The sequence below is a fragment of the Schistocerca serialis genome, chromosome 4 (assembly GCF_023864345.2).
Source record: "Schistocerca serialis cubense isolate TAMUIC-IGC-003099 chromosome 4, iqSchSeri2.2, whole genome shotgun sequence".
Classification (NCBI taxonomy): domain Eukaryota; kingdom Metazoa; phylum Arthropoda; class Insecta; order Orthoptera; family Acrididae; genus Schistocerca; species Schistocerca serialis.
Genome location: NC_064641.1, coordinates 147,816,395 through 147,840,310, shown reverse-complemented (window position 1 = coordinate 147,840,310; position 23,916 = coordinate 147,816,395).

The window sequence follows — 23,916 nt, the reverse complement described above, 5'->3', positions numbered from 1 at the left end:
TACACAGATTTATTATAGAGGATTAAACTGCTGAGTTCGCCTGAAGATGATGGATACGCAATCCATTGAAACGTTGCGCCTAGTAGACGACGCCATTCAGCTGATAACCTGTGAAGATTTCATTGTTGGCTGATGCTTATTGATTAATCACTTATACGCAATCCACTACTATTTCCTATAGCATATTATTGTGGAAGCACTAAGCCAGCTCTCGGTTGCTTTAACGGCACATAAAATCGTGAATTTCTATCCACGGTGATTAGCTTTTCTCAATCAGGATGACGCAAGTTGTAACAGTTTTCCAAGCTCACTCATTATATTTCCCAAGCGGTACTTCATCTTGCACCATTCATTTTATAAATTTCTGTAATTTCCTGTGGCTAGTAATGATCCATCTTTAACAGCCTTTGGTCAATGCAGCCGACTGTAAACTCCGCGGTGAGCACATTAGAGTGCTACTTACGTCGATATGGCCAGTTACTATTTATTTAAAAACATAATCAGTTTACACACAAGTGCCTCAGACGAATGTCTCATTCAGGGCCTCGTACCGTCTGAAATGTTCAGTTGCTTGCATCAGTATTCTCAGTTTGGATTCCTCTATGGTCTGTATGAGTTAGGTCCCAGTATTTGAGACGCATTGTATGCAGCTCTCTGCTATAGTGAAAAAACGAGAGTGGAGTGCAGCGGCGCTGGCTGTAGTATCTATTGCGGTTTCTTCGAGCTCCGCTAATTCAAGAAGATCAGTATATAAGTAAAACACGAAACAGTAAAATGAAACACTGACTCATGAAGCAAGCAAGACATCTAATGATGAGGATATTAGACTTCCATATTAAGGGTACGTGAACTGAAATGAAATTAATTATTGGTCCTAGAAATAGGAACTAGTGGCTTTGAATTTGGTGCGTTAAATTTTATTTCAATCATTATTAAAGGTAATTTTAGAGTATAAGTTCCCTTTTCCTTTTCTGTCAGCCTCACGAGACAATACCAAGCACAATGGCTGATCTATAATATCATAAAAACACGAAGTTTTGTAAAAACTCTCAAGATAGATTTTTGTTAACTGTAAAGCAACAGCATTTTCTTTGTGAACATTAGCTCTTAATGCCAAACAAAAGCAAGTATATTTTGAAGGTGGTCGTAGGGTTACTAAAAGAGAAATCATAATGAAGATGGGAGCCAGAGTATAAATTATTGATTAGCATTCGCCCCACTGTCGAGAGTCCTCAAATGTTTCTCTGTTTCATTTCTGCCCGCACGATGACTTTATTTGTACTGCACTGTGGTGTGTAGCTGTGTTGAACAACGCGGTAAGTAGGCCAGTTTGTGTGTTCAAGGACAAGCAGGAAGTAGCTGACTGTTGATAGGGGCCTTGTCACTAGTATTCCCTTTCTGGTGCGCTGTCCGTATTATTGACTGAATTCGCTATTGCCACTCGCCAGAAGACGGTCATAATCACGAATTCAATGCACACCTGCGCCTGTAACAATGTATAATTCGTATGTTACGATGTGTTTTCGGCTTATTAGGTCATCCGCGGCCAGCATTTGCTGTACTGCATTTCACGAGAATAGAGTAGAAGATAAACGATTCTCTTTGATCTATAGGTACATGTAAATGTAACAGAGCCCATACAGCCTTACCAGCCGTCGTGTATAATAAACAGAATGCCTCACGCTACGTGGACGAGCCTAATATCGCATGACGATTTCGAGGTATCTAAACAATGTCTCCGGCAAGCGATAGTTTGCAGTTGTGTGAGCAATTTTCAGTCCGATTAATCCTCATATATGGCCTTTTAAAATCAGATGAACGCACTTTTTAGGTCGTGGACCATCCACCAACATTCATTCTGAAACGTTATACGTAGCTGTGTGCTGCCAGTGAACGCAGATAAGTCGAATGAGGCATATCCTCAACTGAAATATAGAAGATGTATGGTCTGGAATAACCCGTTTTTAGTCTAGGCATGACATACCAAAAATTAACACAAAACGACATTCTCCCCAGAATTTGCGAGCCGCATTCCCAGGGCAGCTGGCATCAGAACTTACCAGTATGAGTCAAATACGCCACACGTGCCCATCAGAAATCAGCTCCAGTAAGCCGTCATTCTAATAGAAATACCGTAACAGTACTGCCCAAAAACACTTTGATGGCATCGCCTTCACAAACTTCATTTTTAGTTAGTGGAGATCCACAAAACAGTTATTTTCCTTCAGTAGTTTAGTTACTACCAAAATAAAGAGTTACCCTACATGCGTTGAGATGAAGGTTTATTATTGAAGTGAAATTTTCAGTGGGAGGAAGGAAGGGAATTGTGGTCCAACGTCTCGTTGACGACAACCAGACTTTCCTTTTTCTTTGAAATGGCTCTGAGCACTATGGGACTTAACATCTATGGTCATCAGTCCCCTAGAACTTAGAACTACTTAAACCTAACTAACCTAAGGACATCACACAACACCCAGTCATCACGAGGCAGAGAAAATCCCTGACCCCGCCGGGAATCGAACCCGGGCGTGGAAAGCGAGAACGCTACCGCACGACCACGAGCTGCGGACCCTTTTTCTTTACTTCGTGTCAAGTATGTTAGGAATGTACGTAGAGATAGTGTGATGGTTGGTACATTAATGTGTATCCACTTCAATATGTTAGTTTTTCTCTGCGTGTAACAGTCTTTCCAGAAAAACGTCACATAATTTACTAACTAATGGATTGGCACAGTCGATACTGTATCTCGATGTGGACTACGCCTGCCAGTATACACTATCCGTTTTGCATCCACATATCCACACTTCAGTATTTTACCAGCTTCCCAGGGGAAAATGAACATGAATGGTTTGATGGTGCCACGCATACTTCGAGCTACTAACCAACCGAAAAACATCCTTTTTGTGACAGCTATAATTATTAGTCCGTAAATGAAGTAAGTGCCGACGTAGCGTTGTTCACTACACTTTTTTCAGTCATCAACAGAAATATCTGCACTTATACCACAAATACTCCATATATTACAGACATAAAAATAACGTATGTTCCCCAATTCACAATAAGCTATTCACTGAAGTTCATGTTTCTACTGTACTATTTTTCTTTTCTTTCCGTTTCTTTTATTTCAAGACTCCAGTACTGAATGTCAAACCATTTGCAAAAGACATATGATTCGGTATCGGTTTGAAAATTTCATACCGAAATAATCACCCTCGCCGTGGCTCCTCAATACTGTTTCTTCCTGGAGTGGTGATCCTTTCGCAAGAGAAATTCCGCCAACTTCGGAAGAGCGGAGATGAGGTACTGAAGGGAGTAAAGCTGTGAGGGTTAGTCGGGTGTCCTGCTTCAGTAGCTCAGTTGATGAGCACATGCCCGCATCAACCCCAGCATCCCAGCATTATACGTAAAACCGTTTGAAAAATATGAAGGATTCAGAATCACAGTGAAAGTTTCATTCTCTAACAGCCCCTCATGTTATGGATAAACAATGTCTCCGCAAGTGCTAATCCTGTAAGTTTCGCAAGAGAACTTCTATGCACAGAGATGAGATGCTGAAGGAACTAAAGCTGTGGGGATGGATCGTGCGTCGTGCTTCGTTAGCTGAGTTGCGCAGCACTTACACTCTTAAGGTAAAAGTTCCGGGCTAGAGTCCCGGTCCTTCACATTGTTGCGATCAGCCAAATTTTTTTTGCAAAGGATTCACTTTCTATCTATTAATTCATGATTTTCCTGCTGAATTCATACGGTTATGTACACGGTAAGTTGTTCCCTTATGCCACTTACTTTGCTTTGTTTTTAATTCCTATACTGCCGGCCGTTGTGGCCGATCGGTTTTAGGCGCTTCAGTCTGGAACCGGGTGACCGCTACGGTCGCAGGTTCGAATCCTGCCTCGGGCATGGATGTGTGTGATGTCCTTAGGTTAGTTAGGTTTAAGTAGTTCTAAGTTCTAGGGGACTGATGACCTCAGCAGTTAAGTCCCATAGTGTTCAGAGCCATTTTTTCCCACATTTTGGGTCTATAGAAATACAGGGTATAAAAAACAGTGTCTTATACTCGTACAGGAGGTAGGATTGGTCCAAACTAGAAAGAAAGCTCTTATTATCTGGAAACTAATACCTGTTGACATATGGGACAATCTGCCTCCCATTCCAATCTGTCTGTTATTTAGACGTAGACACTTTGGGCAGTGCTGTATAGGGTTATGACGCATCTTGACACATCCTTGAGCAGTTCTTCTCTGTGAATCACTAACTTTTCGAAAACTCACTCTTTCAAGTCTGGCTCTATTCGAAGTGTGTCACAGGGACTGATTACACGCTCCTGTAACGTCTGCACATTATCCAAGTGTTGGGCGTAAACCAATGCCTTTAAAGGTCCCCTCAACTAGAGTCTAACGGATTCCGGTCAATTGAATGTGGAGGCTATGCGCCGGACCTCATTGACCATCCCAACGCCCAAAGCTACCGTAGGGTCCTGCCGGACAATCGGTAGAAAGTTCGGTGGTGCCTTCTCGTTCATAAATCACAGTCGTTACCTTGCCAGTGACGCTGGTAATCATGCACACCTGTGATACACGGCACCTGTTAATCTGTTTCGTAAAGTGTATGGCCCAAAGAGTTTGCCACCGACAACTCCTGTCGAAACAGTAATGCAGTAGCGATTCTGATGGCTCATGTCCATGATTGCTCGATGATGTGTATCTGCTCACACAAGCGTATCATGGTAATGTAGTATGCCATATCTTGCAAAGGTGAAATCCATCGATTACTGCACATACCTCATTACAAGTAAAACGGACGATATCTCAACACTTATTGGTTTCCGTACATCTGATTACGGGAACTTTTCTTCTAGTTTTGAATAATGATACCTCCTGTGCAGCAATATGTGACACTTTTTAGGTTCCCTATCTCAGTCGGTAGAAGTGGGACTCTTAAAGGACCACTTTGCTATCCATCTTCTGTCTGTCCGACTGTTGACACCCATTTTCCTCAGGAATGAGTAGCGGTACCAAGTTGAAATTTATCACACAGTAAGGTCTGCGGCCCTCCTTAGTGTAAAAATAAAATGGCTCAAATGGTTCTGAGCAATATGGGACTTAACATCTGTGGTCATCAGTCCCCTAGAACTTAGAAATACTTAAACCTAACTAACCTAATGACATCACACACATCCATGCCCGAGGCAGGATTCGAACCTGCGACCGTAGCAGTCGCGCGGTTCCGGACTGCGCTCCTAGAACCGTTAGACCACCGCGGCCGGCAGTGTAAAAATATCTAAGCTTCTAAGTCAATGCAATCAAAATATATGGCCGTTTTTTTATACTAGCAAAATGACTCATCAAAACCTGTTGAGCTAGAATTAATAAATTTCGCAAGGAGCAAGGTTTCACAGTGGACGTAAAGGAAACAAACCAAATTGTTAATCTGTAATTATGTCACATAAAAAAATATATTTTTGCAATCACAAATTTACATTGCTTTCATAACCCATCAAAAATCTCAGGAACTACAGTAGGGATTTGGATTAAGTTTTCACTAATAGGTAGTCTGATTCACGAGGAAGGTTTGTGTGCGTAATTGACAAATATTTCATACTAACTGGCCTCAGTTGCCGATGAAGTGAAGTCCCCTAGCGCTGTGAAAACGATGCATTTGCCATCAAGCGGTGATACACAGCGTCTGTAATGTTCCTAACCAATACTGGTAACTGATTCTGGGTTGCACTTACGTTGCCGGCCGGTGTGGCCGAGCGGTTCTAGGCGCTTCAGTCTTGAACCGCGCGACCGCTACGGTCGCATGTTCGAATCCTGCCTGGGGCATGGATGTGTGTGATGTCCTTAGGTTAGTTAGGTTTAAGTAGTTCTAAGTTCTAGACAACTGATGACATCAGACGTTAAGTCGCATAGCGCTCAGAGCCATTTGAACCATTTTTGCACTTACGTTGTCTGAGATGAGGCTCCGCTATCCCATAAAATATACTTTAATCAAACAATGGAAAATCCAGGATGGAATGTAACAATACTAGAGAAGGAAAGTTGCTACTCACCATATAGAGGAGATGCTGGGTCGCGATAGGCACAACAAAAAGATTCACACAATTACAGCCTTCGGCCATTAAGGCCTTTGTCAGCAATAGACACACAAACACACACGCACATACACACAGTCACGCAAACGCAACTTGCACACACGTCTCCGGTATCAGATAACTGAAACCACAAATATACGTTAAAGCATTCCACAAAATAATTCGACGTTAACGTAACAACAATAACCCTAGGCCCAGCTGTACCGTTTTCCTCTCTGGCGACTTTCATCAAATCTTACTAGTAATCGTAACAGAGACGAGAGGGGACGAAGTCTATGAATCTGCAATTGCCAGTTAGCGTAGAATATTGATACAATTCCAAAATTAATAATATAAATTGAGAAATTAAACCAGCAAAATCAAAACTGAAAAAAAACCTCAAAACTCGAAAGTGTTGGAACTCTCGCTACCGACAACTTGCCAGTATCGTTATCGATAACAGGCAGAAATCGTCTAGATTCTCGATTCCTGGAATCGATGGAATATATACTGGCTGCCTCAGAAATGTCGCGACAAACTTCGAGGGACTGTAGAAGATATCTTGACGAAAAAATCGAGCATAGGAACTTGCAGAACCATGGTAGAGAGCTCCGAAGTTATAGATGCAGGTGTCTCCAGCTAGGTCACCCCTTTGGCTGGAAACCTGACTTTTTATGCTGACGGACTGTAGGCGAAACGTCTCACAATGTCGTTTGTTATTCAGTGATCGCGACTGGTTACCACGATCGCCAGTGGAGAAGAAGGAAAGAGGTGCCGCGTAGAAGGGCCTTACTTCCTGTGAATGCGATGCTTTGTTGCTTCAGTGGACGACGCTTCCGACAAGAGTTTCCATCTGCAGTTAATTTTCTCCTGGAACGCTCTAAAATCTGAGACGTGTCTCGCCGGCCGGTGTAGCCGTGCGGTTCTAGGCGCTGCAGTCTGGAGTCGAACGACCGCTACGGTTGCAGGTTCGAATCCTGCCTCGGGCATGGATGTGTGTGATGTCCTTAGGTTAGTTAGGTTTAATTAGTTCTAAGTTCTACGCGACTGATGACCTCAGAAGTTAAGTCGCATAGCGCTCAGAGCCATTTGAACCAGACGTGTCTCGTTATTCAGGCGATACATAAACTGAAGATGGAAGGCCGTGTCCAAAAACGTCATCTACCAAGGCAACAGAGCATCATATTTCATAGTAGGCAAGGCCTGTTTACACAGCAGCAGGTGATCGCGCAATCAGTCACGTCTGTTACGTAACTGTTGTATCTGTTCGCAGGTGCCCGTCGTTAGAACTCATCGCGATCAAGCGGTTACCGTTGAGCTTCGTAAGATGAACGTGTATCAGACAACGCTTCGACTCCCGCTCAAACCTTCATTTTTGAAATACAAGTGTAAATTCTGTGACATTAAAAAAATTTGCACCTACACTATTTGTTCCTGCAACATCAACTAACGTCTCAAGCTGCGCAGGTCAATTGCCAAATGGGACCTGCCTTTGTGTCTGCAGCTCGAAGCGTTGAACTGGAAAGTAGTTCCGGGTATCTTATCAGACCGCGTGTATAAGGAATTTCGAAAATCACGACAGGCATACATTTTTAGGAAAATACTATGCGTGTCTTCATTTACTTGTAGACAGTTACAAATATGTTTGCTCTGATAATTAAATTTAATTAAAAATAGTTAGTATTGAAACGTATTGTATGGAACTGGGGACGGAGAGGTTTCCTTCCCGCCGTCGCCCTCAGTGGTACACAACCCCACAACAGGCTACAGCAGTCCACTCACCCCACCGCCGCCCCACACCGAACCCAGGGTTATTGTGCGGCTCGACCCCCAGTGGACCCCCACGGGAACGTCTTACACCAGACGAGTGTAACCCCAATGTTTGCGTGGTAGAGTAATTATGGTGTACTCGTACGTGGAGAAAGTGCTTACGCAGCAATCGCCGACATAGTGTAACTGAGGCGGAATAAAGGGAACCAGCCCACTTTCGCCGAGGCAGATGGAAAACCGCCTTAAAAACCATCCACAGACTGGCTGGCACACCAGACCTCGACACTAATCCGCCGGGCGGATTCGTGCCGGCCGGAAAGCAGTGCGTTAGACCGCCCGGCTAACCGAGCGGGCGAAAATAGTAAGTAGTCATATAACATGAAATTCAGTAAAAAGTCACGCAAATACACATGGTTCTTTTAATTATATTACCTCTGAAATGTCATATAAATTAAATATTATGACCAGTAATGCAAAAACATAGATTAAAAATTAAGTTCGAGCGGCAGTCGAACCGTCGCTTCGTATACATTTGTCTTAGGTTGCTCAAATGCTAACCGCTTTTCCTTTTCTTTTTTTTTTATTTAATCTAATTTTGTTCGTTACGGCTCGTTGTATTTGTTCGAGGCGGACGTGTCATGGCATCCATTCAAGTTCATCGTTGATCCGTTCACTCAGTTTTGCATTACAGAGGTCAGCTAGCCCTCTGACCGAACACGCTGAGCTACTGTGCCAACTTGACCACCAGGAACTCTAACGCCGCCGGCCGTTGTGGCCGAGCGGTTCTGGGCGCTTCACTCTGGAACCGCGCGACCGCTACGGTCGCAGGTTCGAATCCTGCCTCGGGCATGGATGTGTGTGATGTCCTTAGGTTAGTTAGGTTTAAGTAGTTCTAAGTTGTAGGGGACTGATGACCTCAGATGTTAAGTCCCGTAGTGCTCAGAGCCATTTGAACCATTTGAACTCTAACGCCAGACACCTACAGACACATAAATCAGTTACATAATAGATCGCAAAACGTCTATTGCGATTTTCTCGGTATTGCCAGAGTAGTGAGCCTTACTACTGTCACATTACATTGTTGTAAAGGACTACTAAAGATGAACAAAGTTTGAAGTAAATCTGTGATCCCAACGTCGTGGCCCCCTCTTGTGAGTGACAAACGACATTGCGAGACATTGAGACGTTCCGCCTACGATCCGTCAGCGCACATAGTCATGTTTGCTGCTGAAGGGGCAGCCTAGTGGCAGGCGCCAGTGGCTATAACTTCAGAGCTCTGTAGCATCGATGGATGGTGTTTCTGGACACAGGTTTCTGTTCTCGACTTCTTCCTAAAGATAACATTTACACAATCCATCGAAATTTGTAGCAACATAGCAACATTTCTGGAACATTCTGTATATGCATACTTACTTGTCTGGCGCTCTCTCTCTTTTTCTTTGTTTTTTTTTTACTCCTAACTGGAATGCCAAATTGCTTTGACAGGCTCAAACTGCATGGTGGGAAAACAGCTGCTGTAGTCGCTATCCGAAAGTAACTGAATGGATTTGTACTACTGGTAGGACGACTGGGAGTCGTACTGTGAGCGTGGTTCAAAAATGGTTCAAATGGCTCTGAGCACTATGGGACTCAACTGCTGTGGTCATAAGTCCCCTAGAACTTAGAACTACTTAAACCTAACTAACCTAAGGACAGCACACAACACCCAGCCATCACGAGGCAGAGAAAATCCCTGACCCCGCCGGGAATCGAACCCGGGAACCCGGGCATGGGAAGCGAGAACGCTACCGCACGACCACGAGATGCGGGCTGTGAGCGTGGGGCTGCTATTCTGTTATTTTGCGCAACAGATTAATCTGAGATGTACCCTTTACCCTGTGGCTCCTACAAGATGCAATTTCTACCCCCACATTACTACACTACTACAGAAGTCACACAGACGCTCCCAACGTTCTAAAGAGAAATGCCTGAAAAACTTTCAGCAATAAATATCTTCTGGAGTCGTCCACTTTAAGGAAATGACACAAAAATTCACAAAATTTCTTACGTAACTAGTGGGATACTTGGATCCTGGTGTAGTGCTAGTTAGTGTAAGAAAAACATGAAACTAATGAAAGTTATTATTTATTTTGCAAAAATTCTGAGAAATCACAATGGCACTTTTAGTTATGAATTGAACAAGTTATATCCTGGTTCTTTTCGGAATGTGAAGTTACCTCTCAAGGATAGGATTCGCTAATGAAATTTCTATACAAAGATTGTTATTGACTTGGCAGAATGGCTGAGGCGCACCTACTCAACTTGAATAATTATCCTTTAGAATGTTGCTAGGTACAGTCGAGGCTGTCGTGTGTGAAATGCAGTGAAGTGTACTGTTGTGGAGGAAATATGGCACTTGCAATAGCTGTAGCGCACAATACTGTAAGCTGTGATGACTGCTGTCTGCACCGCTCGCTGCTGACAAATAAGATAACTCTCATTCTATCTGGATTGACCATCGCCAATCAAACTCTCCCTACGCCTTGATGAAGTCAAGGATTCCTATTCCTCCTAGTCTAACTATTGGCGTGGTACACCGGTCAGATAACCAGTCCACCGCGATGCCACTCAAAAATTGGCTCGCAGGCGTTTAACTATAACTCTGTCCGTCCACACTGCACAATAAGTGTGTTGGCCAACACAGTGAACAATGCTTAATCGCAAGGACTCAATATAGAGAGTCGCACTTCGATTCACTCTCGACAGAGGTGCTCTCCCAGTGAAGTACTGAGGAGAGACTTGTTCCTCACTCCAAGAACGACAACGGAACGGCGCCTCTCCATGCCAGATGTGAAGGGGTATATCTTTCGGTCTCTTCCATTACTCCTTCAGCTCAAGGCATCAGAAATATCGTCTGACAATCAGCATTGCTCTTCTAAAACGGGAGAATGACGTTTCGTTTAAGGTGACCAATCCGGAAATCTGTTTTATCGGCGTTTGGCGTTTGCTGTCTCCCTGTGAAAATCTCTGAAACTGCGTGCTATGTGTAAAGAATGCGTAGGCTGGCCGCTCCCACACAATGTAGCGGAATTTGGTTTTAAGCTGAACACGGGGTTGTTCCCCCTTTTCACTCGGGCCCACGCTGTCCGCTCCATGAGCAGTCACCGGCCGACATAGGCTGGGTCATCCTCTGAAGGAACCAGCGTCCCGTTGTGCGGTTTCCCTCCCGAACTAAAAGCTCCTGTGACCGTCGTGTCTGGAATGTATGTGCGTACGCCAGCCTCAAGTATTTCAAACACGGTGTGCTTACTTGTTATTTGCATATCGTTTACATGAATTCATACAACATTGACTTTATCTTGTCGAGTTTGGGTTGGAATGAAGCGTCGTGATGTGCGGAATATGATTGTGAGGGCGGAATATGTAAGCAATGAAGGTCAGGAGACCACGACGTCTTACAGTACTTGAATGGTTAAGTGAACTGAGTCGAAAACTGCTGAGCGGAGAAGGAGAAGGTGAAGAAAGCGAGGAGGTACTGGTAGGAACACGCTGCGACTTCGCTTTCGCTCTGCAGCATCCGGAGGAATGAGGCGAGATTTGGTAGAGCATTAAGCTGTTAGGGCGACGCGCGCAAGGGACCGGGCAGCGGCCGCCGCAGTGATGGACGCGGCACGTGCGCCCGCGCCAGCGCGGATTTACATACAACGGCGCCACACATCACCCATGCTAATGCCGTATTGACAGCGCGGCGCTACAAACACACACAAAGCAGCGCCGGAAGCAGATGGCTATCCGCCACCTGCCCGCGCTGCCCGCTTGTCCGATCCCTATCTGCTATCTGCTATCGCCCGCCTGGGCAAGGTGGCCGGACCCCGAGATCTGGTCCCAGAACGATGAGCCCGCAGGGGGCCTGGACTTGAGGAGCTCTAATCACGGCCGCGTTTTACAAGCGTAGCGTACGCTGCCGATCCGACTTAAGTCTCCGTTAATAAGCTTTAGATATATTTCACTCTAGCGGCTTATTCACTAACGTGTGGCATCCTTATCTGCATACTGATCAGCTTAGTTATAGGACGCCAGAGGACTACTGACGGGCCAATGACTAAGCGTCACGGGTCGTTCCTCACTCTCTGGATATCAGCGCACTCGTCAATCAGAAGATTTGAATTGAGCAACGCAGGCTTTGCTAGGCAGTTGGGCTGACTTCACTCACATGAAATGGACAGAGACAAAGAGGATTACATCCAGGTGGGGATCGAAAGTCATGGAGGTTATGCCCTCGCCCATTCCAAAAAACACGTTTTAATGGACGCGTTTACATTTTTACTTCAATCGACTTTGATAATACAAAATATATACGAAACTTATTAAACATGTCCATGAAATGTATTTTATCCATAGTGGATGCTGTCGAACTCCGTGACTGTTCCTTTATAGGGTGCAGAAAAATATCCGCTACCAGTCACAATAAAAGGTTATTTATTTGTCACACGACCGGTTTCGGGCTTGCGCCCATCCTCAGGTGTTTATACATTCATTTACATGTTTATACTGTTGGAGATCACTGTATAAATACAAAAAATTTATTTGCTGGTAACTATCTACGGGTATACTAGCGACACTGCCCAACACATCTGAGCAAAGCTTCATCGGATTTTCACTGTGACTTCCATTTCGCGACGTATCGTTCCTTAATTTCCGGGTAGCCCTCACATACACTGCCAAACAAACAAAATGAAACACCCAGAAAGAGAGGCAAAACCGAAATGAAATTTGAATGGGTGAAAATGTGTGTGATTTACTGCAGCAATTACAAAATTAAGTCAAATTTACAAAGCACTTGGTAGTATGAGTCCACTTACCAGTAGGACATTCCACCCACTGGGCTGGACGCACGCATTGATGATTTTGGGAAGAATGGCATTAAGCCATTGTATCCTCTGGTCCGTGGTATCCTGGATACTGGCAGTGGACCGGCGTTGAAGCCCATGATGGCCCTAGACATGTTTTATTGGGGACAGAGTTGGGTATCTTGCTGGTCGCAGGAATACCTCTACGTCACGCAGATAGTTCATTGAGATATGTGCCATGAATGGACGAAAATTGTGCTCTTGAAAAGTGGCATCAGGGTACTGTCGCATGAGGGGTGACACATGAGGACGCAGGATGTCCGTGACATTACGTTTTCCCATCAGTGATCCTTCGGTTGAGGGAACACTCATCAGTGTTCAAGCCCCTTATATACCCCACCAGGCCTTGTAGATGACACTAAATACGAACAACACAAAAAACCCTCTGTCGGCTGTTCTATCTGCCAAACAGAATTGAAAACTCTTATTATTTGCATACCAGCCGATGGTGTGTCCATGTACGAAATTACATAGACATCCGATTATATCTTCTGGGTATTTCACTTTTTTGTCAGGCAGTATATTTTTTGCTGTTATTATTATTGCCAAGATCGTAGATATTTGTGGTACGTTTACACTGATGGTGACAACAAGTTGAATTAGGGAGGGGGGGAGTCTTTAACAAACTGGCATCCTCATTCCATCCCCCCGCCCCCCCCCCCCCCACTCAACACACACACACAAAACCGATCCCTGTACCCGCTCCTGTTTACATCAATGAAACTCGATGACTAGGTCGTGCTTAACGAAACTTGTGCCGGACTGAGATAGGAATCCAAAATTCCTACCTTTTCCCTCGCCTTAACCATTAAACACTACCAAAGCACGCATCATAGCACGACTCGAAGTTCCTTTGTCACTAAAGTTTCCTCAGGTAGCCTAATGATTAATGTGGCTGCTCGCGGAAAGCAGACAGTGCGGGATTCAAGTCCTGGTCTCATACAAAATCTTCATTAGGAACGTTAATTTACTTGGAATGTTTCAGTTAATACACTACTGGCCATTAAAATTACTACACCACGAAGATGACGTGCTACAGACGCGAAATTTAACCAGCAGTCGAGATGACAGGCATCTTATCCGCATGGCTGTAACGGATCGTGCAGCCTCGTCTCGATCACTGAGTCAACAGATGGGAACGTTTACAAGACAACAACCATCTGCACCAACAGTTCGACGACGTTTGTAGCAGCACGGCAGACCACGGCTGCGGTTACCCTTGACGCTGCATCACAGACAGGAGCGCCTGCGATGGTGTACTCAGCGACGAACCTGGGTGCACGGATGGCAAAACGTCATTTTTTCGGATGAATCGAGGTTCAGTTTACAGCATCATGATGGTCGCTTTCGTGTTTGGCGACATCGCGGTGAACGCACATAGGAAGCGTGTATTCGTCATCGCCATTCTGGCGTATCACCCGGCGTGATGGTATGGAGTGCCATTGGTTACACGTCTCGGTCACCTCTTGTTCGCACTGACGGAACTTTGAACAGAGGACGTTACATTTCAAATGTGTTACGACCTGCGGCTGTACCCTTCATTCGATCCCTGCGAAACCCTACATTTCAGCAGGATAATGCACGACCGCATGTTGCAGGTACTGTACGGGCCTTTCTGGATACAGAAAATGTTCGACTGCTGCCCTGGCCAGCACATTCTCCAGATCTGTCACCAATTGAAAACATCTGGTCAATGGTGGCCGAGCAACTGGCTCGTTACTATACGCCAGTCATTACTCTTGACGAACTGCGGTATCGTGTTGAAGCTCCATGGGCAGCTGTACCTGTACACGCCATCCAAGCTCTGACTCAATGCCCAGGCAAATCAAGGCCGTTATTACGGCCAGAGGTGGTTGTTCTGGGCACTGATTTCTCAGGACCTATGCACCGAAATTGCGTGAAAATGTAATCACATGTTAGTTCTAGTATATTTGTCCAATGAATACCCGTTTATCATCTGTATTTCTTCTTGGTGTAGCAATTTTAATGTCCAGTAGTGTAATTCACGGGAGTCGCGTGACCTGAGCGTAGACGTCAAGTGCCACGTACTTGCCAAATCCACACCACTTGGTGTCACCACCGTATAGCGATCCAAAGGTGGATCAACAAGTTGCGGCTTAAAGTCAAGCGCCGGCACGCCACTCGGGGACGAGAGAGCAGAGAGGGCTGTGAAGAAGACGTCAGCCAATTGCACGCTGACCGAGCCCACTCTAGGACGACAACGCGAGAGCAGCGACCTCTCTGTGAAGAGGACATAAACGCCGCGCCCGACTGGTCGCGGAAAGTTCAAGAGAAGCTTCAAGACTAGAGTCCTGAATAGAAGCATCAAGAACCTTATTATTTTGCCTGTCACCCTTGGTTGCGACACATCTGTGTATTTATCAAAGTTAGGAATTGTCATTTATTTTTCGTTATAAAACTCAGTAATAAGATTTGCTTGAATTATTGTCTAGCGATCCGGGAAAGTAGGTTTCCTAGACACCCCATATTCGATGACTAGGCAGGATTCAACACAATATTCTATTAATCAGATGATCATAATATCTTATGACATCAATGTGAATTGTATTATAAGCTTATAAGACTAGATCATCATAATTTAGAGGATAATACATAAATTTATGCTTCTGCAATTTGCTATTGATATTCAGAAAGCATATTTTGTAAACAAGAGCAGTGTCACCAAATACCTTTGCGTACGTTTGTGGCAATAATTGTTATTTACTTCACGAAGATGTCAGTGATAGATTATTTCTTTTCTTTTTTCTGGTCTAAATTAAACCGTAGCCTTCAGTCTCCATAATCAGAGCATTTGTTTCAATGATTCTACGAATCGTAATTTTCATAATTTCATTATGGAATTACTTTTAGACGATAAGACATACATTAAGCTCCTCTTGTGGCGTATTTAAATTCTGTGCTTTAGGAAAAATTAATAGAAGATACTCCTGACAGTAGCTTGTACTCATTGATAGTAAATATCAGCTTGTTGATTTCTGATGAAGTAACTGTATTTTCCGATTGATCCGGAAACTGTACACGGAAAACATTAACGGTCTCTTCAAACTGCCGTAATAAAAAAGTACTTTGAGGGCGGAAAGCAGCAGCCAGTTTGTGACTTGATGATTTAGCCTTGAAGAGGCATAACTTTATGATAGTGCTAATCTAAAAGCCTTATTACGCAATTATACGATTCCATCGCACAATCTGATGTTCCCACGACCACCAGTCTTGTAACTGTACCGCTTTATCCTGTTTCCTCGAGACAGACGGAGATAGAGAGAGAGAGAGAGAGAGAGAGTGAGAGAGAGAAGTGGGAGGGAGAAATAGGCAGTTATTAACATCTGATTTGCAACACTCATCACGTAACTGAAAGTTCCCCCACTTGCTATTCATTTACCAGCAATTGTAACTTAGGACGGCTTTTTTCTGCGCATCTAGAGTTCCTTGTTTCAAGATTAGCATACCAGTATCGCACCTGTTGCACTGTTGTAAGATGGTGTTCTGTGCCCGCTCCTCTTCCCCTGTCTGAAATGCGCTTTGTTTTAGGTCTCTTTCACCTTTTAGGTCTCTACTCGTGAGGGCAGGGCGGGCTGCTGCTGGACATCGTCCTTCAGAGCCAAGCATCCTAGCAGGCTAGGAACGGGGCGGATGGAATCACAGTTGGGAGTCTTTGGAAGGGTATATCCAGCTCCGTAATTCGTCGAATAATCAAGGGAAACACCCCGATTCCCATGGTAGGACCCAGAGATTGGAACAATTTGTTTTGGTCAAATTTCTGAGAGGATCGATAACAGATTACCTATAAAATACACAATGGATTTTTATCCGAATTTTCATAGCCAAACTAAGAGTCGGAAATGGATAAATAGTGTATCAAATTCACCATCGCGAAGTCTAGGTTTGCAAAAAAGGGTGTAACTGCTTGAAAGCTATCAGGGTAATTAATAAAAGCTTAATTAAAGATCTAAGGCAAAATTTTTCTCCGACTTTTGATAGTCAAACGAAGAGTGGGTAATGGACAAATAGGGTATCAGTTGACCACCGTAGGGTCTATATTTGACACTCCCTGGCAGATTAAAACTGTGTACCAGACTGGGACTCGAAAATTGGACTTTCACGTTTCTTGGGCAAGTCCTCTCCCGACTGAGCTTCCCAAGCATAACTCGCGACTCACCCTCATAGCTTACTTCCCCCAGTACCTTACCTTCTTACCTTCTGAGGGTCACAGATGTTCTCCTGCCAAACTTACTGCACTGGCATTCCTAGAAGAAAGGATATAAATTTGGAAAGTAAGAGATGAGGTACTGGTGGATGTATAGTTGCGCGGGCAGATCGTGAGACATGCTTGGATTGCTCAGTCGGTAGAGCGCTTGCCCGCCAAAGGCGAAGGTCGTAGGTTCTAGTCCTTGTCCGTCACAAACTTTTAATTTACCAGGAAGTTTCAGATCAGTGCACACTCCGCTGCTGGGTGAAAATTCATTGAGGACAGGGTTTAACTGCTTGAAAGTAATGAGGGTAAATAAGAAAATTCTATCTGACAAATATCTTCTAGTGCTCTAAGTCAAACATTGCACTTTAAGTTGCCAATCGACAGCTCATTGCTTTCTCTTGATCTATATACTCTTAATAATAGCAGATAATCAAAAGATATTGAAATGTATTATATGACATTCTTTCCGAAAAAAAACACAAGAAAATTAAAAAAACAGATAACTGGCTGTCAATGTTTCTGGAGACGATTTGTCTAAAAGTAGGATACAAACTAGATTAGAGAAATATTATAAGTGCCTTTGAATCATGCTTGAAATCATGTACAGTGAATGAGCTGCCGATTAAGAATTAAAAATTCAATATATGCCTCGTTGATTACGCAGATCGTACAGTCGGCTGTTGTGTGGCCTTGTATTGCTACCACCTATGCCCGAAGGTGTAAACAATTTCCAACAATTTTTCAGTCTCAAAAATTTTTCAGTAGGGAATCCTACAAATATAAGGAAAGCAAGAAACGACGTCTCCATTACGAGTGCTCTCTACATCATTGTTCTTGCTTTCTGACTTTTCTGGTGAAAAAAGTTAATACAAAAAATAGAGTAAACTGGAACAGTAAATCAGGAATCCGTTCCGACCGAACAGCGGATTCTGCTAATTTCTCTCTTTCTTTATAGCTAACCGAGGAGCTTTCCAGGTGTTATGGTTATTTGTTTATGCAATTAAATATTAAAAAAATTGAATACCTGAGTTCAGAAACCTGCATCAACCATATTTTTGCTTGTGTTCGAATTGCTATACTCAATTTCGAGCATTATTCAAAATCACGTCGAATACTTCTGAAGTTATTTTATGTCTTACTTTTAGACAATATCATTTCACAAAACATTTGACATTTTTTTCTAATTTTTCAATGTATTTGTGGGACCAATGTAGTTGACTGTCTCAGGCCGCATTTAAAGTTTTCTGCATTTGTGCTTCTACTCGTTTGTTGTCTGTGTAACTGTATTTGTACTTGTGTGTGTGTGTGTGTGTGTGTGTGTGTGTGTGTGTGTGTGTGTGTGTGTGTGTGTGCATTTGTATGTAGATTTCTGGATTCATACGACATCTATAACTGTGAATTTGTGATTAACTTGGAACAACAGTAAATAGTTTAAATATGAAAGTAAAGCTATAACGGCTGTCATAGATCGAAACTTTTATTGTTAAATTCTAAGTGACCGTTGTAACGAATGTAATCAATTACTGCCGGCCGGAGTGGCCGTGCGGTTCTAGGCGCTCCAGTCTGGAGCCGAGCGACCGCTCCGGTCGCAGGTTCGAATCCTGCCTCGGGGATGGATGTGTGTGATGTCCTTAGGTTCGTTAGGTTTAATTAGTTCTAAGTTCTAGGCGACTGATGACCTCAAAAGTTAAGTCGCATAGTGCTCAGAGCTGTGAGATTTCGTGCGACATCTGGAAGGTAGTCGGAGGCAACCCAAAAAAACTGAAACGAACTCACCTGGCTGGAAACATACAAACTTTATAATAGTTAAACGCATTCGGAAAGATAACGAGATGATAGAATGCTCATAGTTTGCCACATACACAGCCGAAAAAAATGCAACACCCTCAAGCAGTGTGTTCAGTAGCACCAAGGTATGATATGCGCATACTGAGGTATTGTAGTGTTAGCGATTCATTTGCTACGGTCATCGGCGATCAGGAGGCTTGTCGATGCACCCTCTGCAGGCAGCAACCGTGCTGAGTCTAGAGCTGAAAAGTGTTTGTGATACCTGTCCCAGTCTACAACCATGCCGCCCCCGACGGTACGTACTCCTGTTGAACAACGTCAGCCATTTGAAAAATGGTTCAAACGGCTCTAAGCACTATAGGACTTAACATCTGAGGTCATCAGTCCCCTAGACTACTTAAACCTAACTAACATAAGGACATCACACACATCCGTGCCCGAGGCAGAATTCGAACCTGCGACCGTAGCAGCAGCACGGTACCGGACTGAAGCGCCTAGAACCGCTTGGCCACAGCGGCCGGCCGTCAGCCATTTGAACTCGGTCGCACTGTCGGTCTGCGGAAAACTGGGTGGACGTATCGACCGACTGCTGCACATGTTGGGCACAATGTATCGCTGCTTTCGGAAGTGGTTGTGGAACATTCCCACATCCGCAGACCGGGTTCTGGACACCCGTGTACTACAGGCGCTCGTCACGATCGTCGCATTGCAACGATGTCCGACCGAACATCATTTGGAGACGAAATACGAACACATGTTGTATCTGCTAAGTCACCGAGGACCACTGGGAACCGTCTACTAGCAGCAGGACTAAGATCATTTGTGCCTCTGTCCAGGCTACCGGTAGCACCACGACACCACCATCACGGTTACTCTGGTGTCGTGAAAGTGTCGGCTGGAGAGTGGAATGGGCTCTGTTGTCTTCAGTGATGAGAGTAGGTTCTGCTTGCATGCGAATGATGGCCATACTCATGTACGACGTGGAGCTGTTGAGTGTCGTATTCCAGAGTATATTTGCCCACTAAACACAGGTCCCACCCCGGGCTTCGTGGTGGGGGGTCACCAGTTACAACTCGCCGTAACATTTGGTGTTCCTGCGTGGTAAAGTAACCAGTGTCCATCATATTGCACAGGTTGTTGCTGCCATTTCTTCAATAGGAAGATAGTGTGGCTTTTCAGCAGGAAAATGCACCTCCATCCACGGCCGCTCCGACGCGACGTGCTCTTCGTCGGGTGCAGTAAATGCCCTGCCCCGCAAGATCGCCAGATCTTTCGCCAACCCAACACTTATGGGTCATGGTGAAGCGGGAACTTGCCCGTTCTCCAGAGCCTGCAAGAATCATTACCGAATTGCAACAAAAGGTGAAAGACGCTTTGCAGAATCCGTCGCAGGATGCCATTCGACCCCTTTATGATCGTTTTCATGTAAAAATCCACGCCTGAGTTGCCACCAGAGGGGGATACACTGTGTATTGATGCGAATATTTGGGCACTCTTTACTGTGACCGTCCGCCCCCGGTAGCTGAGTGGATTAACCGGCACGGTAGCTCAGCGTGTTCGATAAGAGGGTTACGTACCCTCTGTAATAAAAAAACTGAGTTAATCGATCATCAACGAACTTCATCGGATGTCTTACGACGTCCGCCCCGAGCAGATGCAACGAACAAAAGCGAACAAAATGAGATAAAAAAAAAGTGGTCAGCGTGAAAGAATGTCAATCCTAAGGGCCCACGTTCGATTCCCGGCTGGGTCGGAGATTTTCTCCGCTCAGGGACTGGGTGTTGTGTTTTCCTAATCATCATTTCATGCCCATCGACGCGCAAGTCACCGAAGTGGCGTCAAATCAAAAGACTCGCACCCGGTGAACGATTTACCCGACGAGAGGCCATAGTCACACGACATTCACATTTATTTTTTACTGAGACTGGGGCATTTCGTTGATCTGATTTTGCTATAGTATACTCCTGCAATGATGAACTACCTGTCACATCTCTTGTGTGTAAAATGATCTCATCGTTATGGGTATAGCTGCTTTGTGTATATGGAAGTGTACTTCTTTCTCCTCAGTTTCGTTCGTCATTGAGACATATTTTCCCGGCGCCATTATATGTAGCATCACATTAATTTTATTGTTTTCTATTTATTGCCTGCTGATAACCATAGATCATGTCATCTATTTTTAACAAAAGTCTGACAGCACATATTTGAAAATCTAGTAACCGAAAATCGAACTAAGAGTAGGGAAATAGAGGTTTTTCCTTTAAATTCCTGTTTATTAAACGTAACTACTTACTAACAAGTTTTCTATCTAGAAACTACTTTTTTGTCTGCAGTGATAGTGACTTTTTCAATTACTACTGATATCGATCATCATCATCACCATCGTTATCAGAAACAGCAGCAGCCCGCATTCGATATTCACTCTTCAAAAATGGTTAAAATGGCTCCGAGCACTATGGGACTTAACATCTATGGTCATCAGTCCCCTAGAACTTAGAACTACTTAAACCTAACTAACCTAAGGACAGCACACAACACCCAGCCATCACGAGGCAGAGAAAATCCCTGACCCCGCCGGGAATCGAACCCGGGAACCCGGGCGTGGGAAGCGAGAACGCTACCGCACGACCACGAGATGCGGGCTTTTACTCTTCCATTACGGCCTTCAGCTAAAAGCATAATGTTGCTCCTAATTGTTTTAATTATTTATTTTTCACTTAATGTATCTACCATACATTAGGTCACTGTATCGCTCCAGTCTTACCTCTGAGAATCCAGCAAAGAATATCCCTGATGCATCCACCATCAACCATTTGGCTGACTCGGTGTCCTGCCCACACCCATTTCCTTTTCAGTGTGGTTATAATTGTCTCTCTCGCTACAGTCTTTTTCTCCGAGCCACTTGCTTATTTTCCCGACTCTCCTAAGAATTAGCAACATGCATTAGTCCACCGCTCGTTGAGAAATAATCAATTTTTGTAGTACCCACTGATTTTCGATTACCAAAACTGGTGTTGTACACTGACCGTAAACTTCCTATTTCAGACACAAGTGCCCAGTTTTGAAAACTTTTGGCAGTTAACCAGGAACACTGAAGATCATTTTTACACTTTTTCTATCAATCTAATTGTTGTTCTCAACTGGTGTGAATTCAAAAACCCATAAAGGTGTTGTACGGCTTCGTTGTTAATTTGTACAATTTTCAATTCGATGGGTTCAATGTGCCATTACAATTGATAATCAGAAACACTGCTGCTCAAATACTAACGTGTACACTGTTTTAATAATTGCGAACTATAACTGTGATTAAAATAACAGGAGTAATTATCGGCATTTACGTAGTACTACAGTTAAGTTACTTAGAGATGCTGTCTGAATTTATTAGAGCACTGAATTTGAGTAAAAATTAATAGGAAATTAAAGAACTATTGCCCATCTGCTTACAGCGAGCTGATTTTGAGGTCTCACTGTTCTTATCATTATTTAGTCATAATCAGATGACCAAGACCTCCAGTATCAGGACAGTTTTCCTTGAATATGGAATTATTAGCTGGGTCACGAAGCATAAACAACATAATTCCTTAAATTTCCTAACCATTTTATAAATCACCAGCTGTTGTGCGTTTTCACGTTTGCACTTCGAGCTGCCTATCTATGTCACTCTACAAGGGACGTATGCCGTACGTCACCGAGCGTCCCACCTCCTTAAAGAGTCTCCTGGTCGCTCACATAACAGACCATTGTGCTTTGATACGTCGCAGAGGAGAGACTCTGGGACCACAAAAGTTGTACGTCCTGGCTATCCAAAACGCTTACCCCATGCCACATGCAGTTCTACAAGAGTGTTACATCGCCAATGTCTTGCATTACGCAAAGAGACTTACGTGGAACTTCTTGCTGACATTTTGTATGCTGTAACGTCTTATTTATTTCATTATTTTTCTATTATGTGAGTCTTTCTCCTTTGTTTTCCCTCGAGGTAAATTTCCAGATCTGTACTGAAAATCTTCCAAAACAATACATGTATCTTGTGCCACAGTGTACCATCTGGAGCAAAACTGTGCTTTTTCTGTTGCCCTTTCTAATCTGGTTACGTGTCTGATAATAATATATTGCTTACCAGTGACGTCTGAGAGTACGCGTTCTCTACAATTAGATTTTCCGTCCAATGTTGTTAAAGTTCATGTATCGTATGTCTCCTATGCCTCATAGGAGGAAGAAAGTGCTTAAACTGCTGTCCTTTCTTCACGCTGCAAAACAACTTACACTTCTTCCTCCTGTACCAACATGCCGCTCTTCCTGCTAGTACTTCCTCTTGCCAAGCTGCCCTGGCACAATAAATCTACAACAGTATCCTTGCGATTATGTAACGTTCCCGGAAATTGGCTGTGCTCTTCCATAACTGTACAAAGCAAGCTCAGTGTAATGATGCTCTCAAACTCTTGAGTTAGTATGTCAATAATAACGGAAGGTCACCTCTAACGTCTAGCGTCATCAACTTTTGTTTGCCTATCCTGAAACGTGGAGAACTACCTCGGGGTCGTAACTTCATAATACACACATCAACAAAAGTTTTGCATCACCCCGGTTCCCAGAACTCCTGAAGACAGACGTTCACTGTGGACACCGTATCACAGACACAGTCACTAAGCCCGCCCGAAGATGTAAACTACCATATATGAGCAACGCTTATTAGACGGAGGGGGTCCGACAGCCGATCAGTTTCAGTCATTCCACCAGGAAGGAAGTACACGGCTCGTGTTGTCTGTAGTTCAACGATGCCTAGACAGTCACTACCGCGGTTCGATCGCGTCCGCGTTGTTACTTTGTGCCAGGGAGGGCTCTCAACGAGGGAAGTATCCAGGCGTCTCGGAGTGATCTAGAGCGATGTTGTTCGGACATGGAGAAGATACAGTGAGACAGGAACTGCCTCGCTCAGGCCGCCCAAGGGCTACTACTGCAGTGGATGGCCGCTACCTGCGGATTATGGCTCGGTGGAACACTGACAGCAACGCCACCACGATGAATAATGCTTCACGTGCAGCTGCAGGTCATTCAAACTGTGCGCTATAGGCTGCATGATGCGCAACTTCACTCCCGACGTACATAGCGAGGTCCATCTTTGCAACCACGACACCGTGCAGCGCGGTACAGATGAGCCCAACCACATGCCGAATGGATCGCTC